At 40.9% G+C, this 9,887-nt stretch overlaps 2 long non-coding RNA genes across 2 annotated transcripts; one reads left to right on the forward strand and one right to left on the reverse strand.

Moving 5' to 3' along the window:
* Window positions 1-154: 154 nt before the first annotated feature.
* On the forward strand, window positions 155-898 carry LOC139551071 (uncharacterized). Its single transcript, XR_011670197.1, has 2 exons — window positions 155-451; window positions 545-898. It is a non-coding gene; the product is annotated as an uncharacterized lncRNA (long non-coding RNA).
* Window positions 899-7,097: 6,199 nt separating this feature from the next.
* LOC139564632 (uncharacterized) lies at window positions 7,098-8,899 on the reverse strand. The gene is made up of 2 exons (XR_011672796.1): window positions 8,832-8,899; window positions 7,098-8,007 (listed from the first exon to the last, which is right to left on the reverse strand). It is a non-coding gene; the product is annotated as an uncharacterized lncRNA (long non-coding RNA).
* Between the last annotated feature and the right edge of the window lie 988 nt (window positions 8,900-9,887).

A 9,887-nucleotide genomic window follows, 5' to 3' on the forward strand; every position in this document is an offset into this window, starting at 1 on the left:
GAGAACAAACTGGAAAATTGGTGTGTGGGATGAAAACACATCCGTGTGTGGAAGCGGCATATTTGTGACAGTGCAGTCATTTCTGAGTCTTGACATGTAGTAAGTATTTATTCAGGCAAACATAAGTCTCTGCTGTCAAATTACTTTAATGCGTGTGGAAATGCAGTTGTGCTCGCTCAAAGTCACACTTGCAAGCCCTCAAGTTTAATTTGCGCACACCACGTTGGTCTGCGCTCGCAGAACACGTCCCCTGCTCGCTCGACCACATTTCTCTCTCGATAAAAGTGTTTGATTGAGCAATGATGTCTCATCTTGCCTTCTCGCCCGTTCGACTTTTAAATCGGATTTGACACCATACAGTTGTAGTGGTTTCTGTGTGGTGTATACATTGGAGTTATCCAACGTTTGCGTCAAATTGTATGCGTAGACTTTCCAGAAATAGTGACAAAAGGTGAGTGTTGAACTTTTGTTGCTCACATATCCACTAAAATGTTGAATTGCATTGCATAATGAACAAAGTTTGACTGCAGAATTTATTCCGCAGTACTGATGCAAATACGCTGTCGGTTGCCCGCATTCCACCACCAACGCCCATCCTTGCAAGGCGATCTTGGCAAACTGTTAAGGCACTCAGCTGCCCCTGGTGGACGAATTGCCATGTCGGCTCACAATGTGTAACTCACTAGGACAGACATCTACTTTAATAAAGCAGTTGGTGGTTTCTGTTTTGGTTGATTATCTACATGTAAAAATCTGCAGCTGGCCCATTTAGCGGAAATCACAGCTGGGCAAGAAACGTCAACCTGCCTTACACTCGTCAAAGCTTGTAGAAACAATTGCCAGAAATTAGCTGTTATTTCTAGGTAAATACATACACAGTAATTTATGTACTGTAAAATAATAATCCTACCTAAAAGCAGTTTCCTATACCATTCATTTTATGGATTGGAAGAGATTCCATCCTCTTCATATGATGGCTGACAGGTGAAGCCAGGGGCGGACTGGGACCAGAACTCAGCCCATTTTTTACCTTGAGACCCCACACTGGCCCATTTTTCCCCTAAGGTCCCCATTTAATTACATGAAATTGCCATGGGGCGGAGATACATTTTTTTTGCCGTTTTATGGCAAATTTCCTGCAATTCTACACATTTTGCCATGATTTATGCCATGTTACAATGATATTTGAGTGAGAGTGACTAACAAAATAAATGAAGGCCCCCTGGAGGTCAGGGCCCCTTTGTGCCCTGGCGGTAATTACAACAGATATCTGGGTAGACTAGATTACCAATCCAGAAAAGGTTGCTTGGGCTAATTGACTGACATAGCAAGAGGAAAACTGCTGATGCACAACCTAATTTAGATATTGTGTTTATTCTACTTTTTTGTGGCCCCCTCGCGACCGGGTGCCCTAGGCGACCACCTATGTTGCTTATGCCCAGGGCTGGCCCTTCCACCATTATTAGCCAGATAATTATCATTTTGTGCACATTAAGAAACCCAGTTAGACTGCCCACCGGACTAAAAATGGGCCTGCATTTACCTGAAATGTCAGATGTTCAGTCCGCCCCTGGGTGAAACCATCCAAGATGTTGGGTTTGATTCTGGTCAAAGTGCAACTACTCAGTGATGATAGCTTTCCTCTTTCCCCAGTCTAATGGGCTTTTAAGTATGGACCTTTATGGATGCTAATGTTCGGTAATGGCGACAGGTCCACGAGGACTGATCGGCAGGAGTGTGTGTGTGAATATGTGTGTGTGTGTGTGTGTACGCTAGCAGGTCCTTCAGGCCTTGTGATCTACTGTCAAGCTAGATATTGTTGAGGAGCCTCAATTATGAAAGCATCCATTTTTTATATATATTTCTCCATTACACACAAACACTTTTGTTATCTGGTACACTGAAAAACCACTCCTACACTCCATCACACACGTTTATGTATGTGACTGACATAGCAACAGAAGCCTCTAGTTTATATTGACATTTCAGGTGTCATGCAGCTATTCCATATGGAGAGAGAATGCTTAGTTGAATGGTTGCTTTTTTGAGTTCCCCTTGGGCACTGGAGGGACCAGTGAGAGGATGACCTGGTTTAAATTTTCTCCTCTCTGCCTTGTTGGTAGCTACCCATTTTAACAGAGTCCATCCGAGCAGATGAGAATCAACTGTGCGGGTGGATTGGATCTTTTTCTACTAAGGAATATCGTCATTTTATTCATCTGCAGATAATTAGGTATACCTGAGGTCGTTTTGCGCTTCTCTAAGTCAATGTTGTTATTCTAACGGGTGCAGGTGCGGCTGTGGAAATCCAACGATTCTCTGTCCAGAGATAACAAGTAAGTCACCTACTTTGTGTGGCCGTTATTTAAAACCTGACTGCTGATCAAATATATATATTTTTAATAGGCTATGTGGTAGGCTACGGTGACCTTACAACAAGCACGAGTGACAATGATTTATAGCAGAGATTTGACACTGAATGGAACGAATGTGATTCATTGTATTCTGTCCTCTAATTCTCTTAAGTTTTAGTGCTTCTGAGATGGCTTAATAAAACGACTAAATTATCAGCTATAAATAGAGTAAAGGATACCATATGTCATATCTAATTCATTTAAGATGTAGGCTATTTAAAAACACCCGCTACTTGAGTTCAGCTTTTCATTTGGCCTAAATCTGGTTCAATTCATGGTTTTAAATTTGGTTCAATTAATGTGCCTGTTCAGTAACGCACCGCTGTCTTACCCATTACAGACAGAAGATGTGATATATTACCTGTAATAAATATAAGGCAATGTTTATATGACCCCCGTTCAAACAGCCCCTTATTTACAATTTTCATGCAGGTATACCCCTTTTATACACATCAGTCGTTAACTTGCAAATTGATAGGGGAGGGAGTGGGCAGTTTTGTTAACCCTTTTTAGTTCCAGGTAGAACCCTTTTGGTTCCAGGTAGAACTTTTTGTGGTGTCTTGTGGAAGCATTTCCACAGAAGGTTCTACTTGGAATCCAAAAGGGGTCTACCTGGAACCAAAAAGGGTTCTCCTATGGGGACAGCAGAATAATCCTTTTGGAACCCTTTTTTCTAGGAGTGTTGATCTTTAGGTGGCTTTTCATTTGCTATGTTTTTTTAGCACTTTCAGATATACCCAAAGCAGGTAAAAAGAAACAGGCATGGTCAATTAGTGGAATCTATCTGTGTATGAAAGGGGTAACGTTTCCTTGTAAATGTACAGCATTATACTGGCAGTAGAGTTGCCAGCTAAATACTGTATTTTCATTTTACAGCAGGGATGCTGTAAAATGTTTTACAATAAAAAAATAGAATTACAATAGTGTAAATGAGCCTACTGTAAGCATTACAGCAACACAGCTGTATTATATAATTACAGTAATTTGCTGGCAACTCTGCTGCCAGTATAATGCTGTAAATTTACAATACAGCGTGTTACCGTAATCCGTTTTATGGTACCAATACTCTTACTGTAATATTTTTTACAGTAATGGTAATGAATTAATTAATGAATTAAATTCATTGAGGGGAGGTGGGTTTATTTGACAGTAATTGCATCTGGTTGGTGCAATAAGGTTGGCTGCTAGGTAATGTACTTTCATATTACAGCATATAAAATATATACACTACCGTTCAAAAGTTTGGGGTCACTTAGAAATGTCCTTGTTTTTGAAAGAAAAGCACATTTTTTGTCCATTAAAATATAAAATTGATCAGAAATAGAGTGTACACATTGTTAATGTTGTCAATGACTATTGTAGCTGAAAACGGCAGATTATTATTATATATTTTTTTTATATCTACATAGGCATACAGAGGCCCATTATCGGCAGCCATCACTCTTGTGTTCCAAAGGCGCGAGGTGTTAGCTAATCCAAGTTTATAATTTTAAAAGGCTAATTGATCATTAGAAAACCCTTTTGCATTATGTTAGCACAGCTGAAAACTGTTGTCCTGATTTAAAGAAGCAATAAAACTGGCCTTCTTTAGACTAGTTGAGTATCTGGAGCCTCAGCATTTGTGGGTTCGATTACAGGCTAAAAAAAGCACTTCTGAAACTCGTCAGTCTATTCTTGTTCTGAGAAATGAAGGCTATTCCATGTGAGAAATTGCCAAGAAACTGAAGATCTCGTACAACGCTGTGTAGTACTCCTTTCGCAGAACAGCGCAAATTGGCTCTAACGAGAATAGAAAGAGGAGTGAGAGGCCCCGGTGCACAACCGAGCAAGAGGCCAAGTACATTAGTGTGTCTAGTTTGAGAAACAGATGCCGCACAAGTCCTCAACTGGCAGCTTCATTAAATAGTACCCGCAAAACACCAAAGGCGACTCCGGGATGCTGGCCTTCTAGGCAGAGTTGCAAAGAAAAGCCATATCTCAGACTGGCCGATAAAAAGAAAAGATTAAGATGGGCAAAAGAAAACAGACACTGGACAGAGATGCCTTTTTCTTTACCTAACACAACGTGCCATTGGAACACAGGAGTGATGGTAATGGGCCTCTGTACGCCTATGTAGATAGCTGATTTTTAATGGAATATCTATAGCTCTGTCAGAATGACCATCAGGTTTTTGGTCACCTCTCTGACCAAGGACCTTCTCTCCCGATTGCTCAGTTTGGCCGGGTGGCCAGCTCTAGGACGAGTCTTGGTGGTTCCAAATGTAACAGTTTAACTTTAGTCCGTCCCCTCGCCCCGACCCGGGCGCGAACCAGGGACCCTCTGCACACATCAACAACACCAACGAAGCATCGTTACCCATCGCTCCACAAAAGCCACAAACTTCTTCCATTTAAGAATAATGGAGGCCACTGTGTTCTTGGGGACTTTCAATGCTGCAGCCATTTTTTGTTACCCTTCCCCTGATCTGTGCCTCGACACAATCCTGTCTCGGAGCTCAGTGGAAAATTCCTTCGACCTCATGGCTTGGTTTTTGCTCTGACATGCACTGTCAACTGTGTGACCTTATATAGACAGGTGTGTGTATCTGGAATCAATATATTTTAATGAAACAGCAGGGAGCAGGTCTCGAACCCTTGACCTTCTAGCCCGAGGTCCGGCGCGCTATCGACTGTGCCGCAAAAGCATGCTCGTGCGGCAGAGTCGATTTCCGCGCTTATAAACCCAGGGTCGTTACACTACTGTAGCTTCCTTCATGACCTGGCCTCTGTAAATTGGTATAGAATCAGCTTGATCCCCTCTGTCAAAGACACTTGGACCTTCTTTTTAAAATATTTTTAGTGGTATCGTTAACAAATACACACCCATAAAGAAAATAATAATTAAAAACAGGTTCAGCCCCTGGTTCGACTATGATCTGGCAGAGTTACTCCAGTTCAAGAATTCCATTTGGCAAATCGCTCGGCACACACATCTTTAGGCTGACTGGCTCTCGTTCAGGCAAATATGAAATAAGTGCACTCATTCTATACGGAAGGCCAAAGTGAGTTACTTTAAGAAGCAGTTCTCTCTCTGTGGGTCTAACCCCAAGAAGTTCTGGAAAACAGTTAAAGATCTGGAGAATAAACCCTCCTCCTCACAGCTGCCCATGTCCCTTAATGTTGATGATGTGGTTGTTACTGACAAGGAGCACATGGCTGAGCTCTTTAATCACCACTTCATTAAGTCAGGATTACTATTTGACTCTGCCATGCCTCCTTGCCCATCCAACATTTCCTCATCTCCCACCCCTTCCATTGTGACTATCCCCGATGCTCCTCCCTCTTTTCCCCTGCCCCACCAAAAAGTTTCTCCCTGGAGGCGGTCACTGAGTCCGAGATGCTAAAGGAGCTCCTTAAACTTGACCCCCAAAAAACAGCTGGGTCAGATGGTTTAGACCCTTTCTTCTTTAAGGATGCTGCCCCTATCATTGCTGAGCCTATCTCTGACCTTTTTAACCTGTCTCACCTCACTGGGGAGGTTCCCATTACTTGAAAGGAAGCCACAGTGTCTTTTATTTAAAGGGGGAGATCAAGCTGATCGTAACTGTTATAGGCCAATTTCTATTTTGCCCTGTTTATCAAGTGTTGGAAAAACTTGTCAATAATCAACTGACTGGCTTTCTTGATGTCTATAGTATTCTCTCGGGTATGCAATCTGGTTTCCACTTAGGTTATGGATGTGTCACAGCAACCGTAAAGGTCTTAAATTGTGTCACCATTGCCCTTGATTCAAAGCAACGTTGTGCTGCTATTTCATTGACTTGGCCAAAGCTTTTGATATGGTAGACCATTCCATTCTTGTGGGCCGGCTAAGGAGAATTGGTGTCTCTGAGGGATCTTTGGCCTGGTTTGCTAACTACCTCAAAGAGTGCAGTGTATACATTCAGAACATCTGCTATCTCAGCCACTGCTTGTCACCAAGGGAGTACCCCAAGGCTCGATCCTCGGCCCCACACTCTTCTCAATTTACATCAACAACATAGCTCAAGCAGTAGGAAGCTCTCTAATCCATTTATATGCAGATGATAGTCTTATACTCAGCTGGCCTCTCCCCGGATGTTGTGTTAAAGCTTTCTTAATGTCCAACAAGCTTTCTCTTACCTTAACCTTATTCTGAAGATCTCCAAAACAAAGGTCATGTGGTATGATAAGAATGCCCCTCCCCCCGGTGTGATTGCTACCTCTGAGGGTTTAGAGTTCGAGGTAGTCACCTCATACACGTACTTGGGAGTATGGCTAGACGGTACACTGTCCTTCTCTGAGCACATATCAAACCTGCAGGCTAAGGTTAAATCTAGACTTGGTTTCCTCTATTGTAATCGCTCCTCTTTCACCCCAGCTGCCAAACGGACCCCGATGGACTGTCTTTGCTTATTTGAGCTGTTCTTGCCATAATATGGACTTGGTCTTTTACCTAATAGGGCTATCTTCTGTATACCACCCTTACCAATCACAACACAACTGATTGGCTCAAACACATTGAAGGAAAGAAATTCCACAAATGTACTTTTAACAAGGCACACCTGTTCATTGAAATGCATTCCAGGTGACTACCTCATGAAGCTGGTTGAGAGAATGTGTCCCGACATTTGCCTAGTACTGTATGTCTAAAAGACGTCAGGATATGGTACATATCACAAAACATGCATTGGAAATTGTTTTAATATCGCAAGCTTGTATCATGATTTAACAACGGTTGCAAACTTGTAACTTGACATTTGAATACATTCAATAAGATTTGCTAACATAATATATTAAGTCCATTTACAACTATAAATATTATGCTATGAATCAAAAATACACATACAGATTTTGAATCTGCGCACGCTCGGAGTTCTGCCACACTGTAGAAAGTTTTGTACATTTGTAGGAAGAGATTTGCAAGTAAAATAATTTGCGCTCTGGGGACAGGACTTTTTACTCCTGACCAATCACTTCCCTCTGCCAAAACCACAGCTGCCTAACCATTGACTGGATTGTTCCATCAATCAATTATCAGGAAGTAACTACCCACATAAGCAAGTGAGGAGGAGGTAAAGAAAACCAAAACCATCTATGTAATCGTCTCTTATCTGTCTACATACATTTTCTGGTGAAAAGGCATGACAGTTTGCTTAAGCAATATAAAAAAAATTGTACACTACACAAGACTGAAGAATAAGACAAATAGGCTGCGTGTAGACTGGTAGCCCAATTCTGATCTTCCCCCCCCCCACTAATTGGTATTTTAACCTATCAGATCAGCTTTGAAAAAGATCTGATGTAAAACAAATCTGATGTGATTGGTCAAAAGACCAATTAGAGGAAAAATGATCAGAATTGGGCTGCCAGTCTACACAGCCAGGGACAAGTGAATATAAAGTCAGTTCTTGTGTTTGAAGCAGTTCGTATGAATTTGAGTTGTTACATACAGTACATGTTAAATGGCTATGAGACAGAGATGGAGACTCTTGCTGTAATCAAAGGGAAGGTATCACTGAAGGCCCCCGTATTCAGTCAGGCAGCTTGAAGCAGATGTGTTCCACCATCCAACCTTGTCACAGCATGCAGGTGCCTGATAGGGAGATGACAAAATTCATTATGTACCTTTCATCACCAAAGCAGTGTTAGCATTTACTGCACATGTTGCGTAACAATCCAACCATGTTGTTACTATCATTGATCTAAATGGGAAATTCACACACAATATCAAATTCATAAGCATTGACTAATACTTCTAGGGTCCTGTGGTGGTCTAGCAACATGCTGCTTTCTAGTGATCTTAATCCCCCTGCACCTGAAATGCAACAACAAAAACCTGAATAACATTACGCCTAGTCAGTCAGTAACTTGGGTACTTAAACACTCATCTAAAATGTGCACATCAGCCAAATGATACCCAACCAATACAGACTAGTAGTCTATTTGCAGTGAAATTGGGAGGAATTTTTCATGACAACTTTTTCAGTCACCAATTAATTAATAAACAAGCAGTGGAATGAGTCAGTTTGACAAAAAGTGTTCAAAAGTCTTAAAAATATAGCTATAGTTAGTTTTTATTTTTTAGAAACCAAGCTAACAATAGCTGCACTGCAGTGATGATGGTGGGAGTTAGCTAGCTACCTTCCCCCCAGACGTTTTAATTTAGCTAGCTAACGTTAACATCATTTGTATAAACTATCAATCAGATGGTTAACGAGCAAATATTTGTTTTCCCCTCGTATCTAAATGGTAAATGGTAAAGCTAGGATGAATGTCAGAGGCCAGATGGCTAATGCAATTGCTGGTCTGGAGTTCGTCTGAAATGTACGATTACATTTCAAATGATAAGCAAACTATTGTCATGCCTTTTCACCAACAAACAAAAAAAATCGATGTAGACAAATAAAAGACGATTACCATCAAGTAGATAATTTTTGTTTTTCTTTACCTCATCCTCTCTTGCTCATGTGGGTAGCTACTTCCTGATATTTCATTATGGAAGGATCCAGCCAATGGTTAGGCGGCTGTGGTTTTGGCAGAGGGAATTGATTGGTCAGGAGTAAAAGGTAATTTCTCCAGAGCGAAAATCAAGATTTTACTTGCAAATTTCTTCCTACAAATTTACAAAACTTTCTACAACGTGACAACAATGACAGAACTAACGAACACACTCAAATTGAAAATCTGCAAGTGTATTTTTGATTCATAGTACTAAATTGACTTTCAATCATTGTGAATATAATATATATTCAAATATCAACTTACAAGTTTGCAACCATTGTTAAAACCTCACTAGGGTATGTGGGACCACCTCGTCAACAGCCAGTGAAACTGCAGGGCGCCAAATTCAAAACAACAGAAATCCCATCATTTAAATTCCTCAAACGTACAAGTATTTTACACCATTTTAAAGATACACTTGTTGTAAATCCAGCCAAAATGTCCGATTTCAAAAAAGGTTTTACGACGAAAGCACACCAAACGATTATGTTAGGTTAGAGCCAAGTCACAGAAAAAGACAGCCATTTTTCCAGCCAAAGAGAGGAGTAACAAAAAGCAGAAATAGAGATAAAATGAATCACTAACCTTTGATGGTCTTCATCAGATGACACTCATAGGACTTTTAACGTAAATAATCGATAAAATTGAAGACGGGATGATCTGTGTTCAATACAGGATTAAAACCAACTGTAGCTAGCTTTCTGGTCATGCGCTTCTAACAAACAGGACACTTCGAGTGACCCTCCTTCAAGATGGCCGTACCTCTTCATTACACAAAGGAATAACCTCAACCAATTTCTAAAGACTGTTGACATCCAGTGGAAGTGGTAGGAACTGCAAGAAGGTCCCTTAGAAATCTGGTTTCCCAATGAAAACTCATTGAAAAGAGAGTGACCTCAAAAAGAAAAACATCTGAATGGTTTGTCCTCGGGGTTTCGCCTGCTAAATAAGTTATGTTATACTCACAGACAT

This window comes from Salvelinus alpinus, chromosome 2 (assembly GCF_045679555.1).
Source record: "Salvelinus alpinus chromosome 2, SLU_Salpinus.1, whole genome shotgun sequence".
Taxonomy (NCBI): domain Eukaryota; kingdom Metazoa; phylum Chordata; class Actinopteri; order Salmoniformes; family Salmonidae; genus Salvelinus; species Salvelinus alpinus.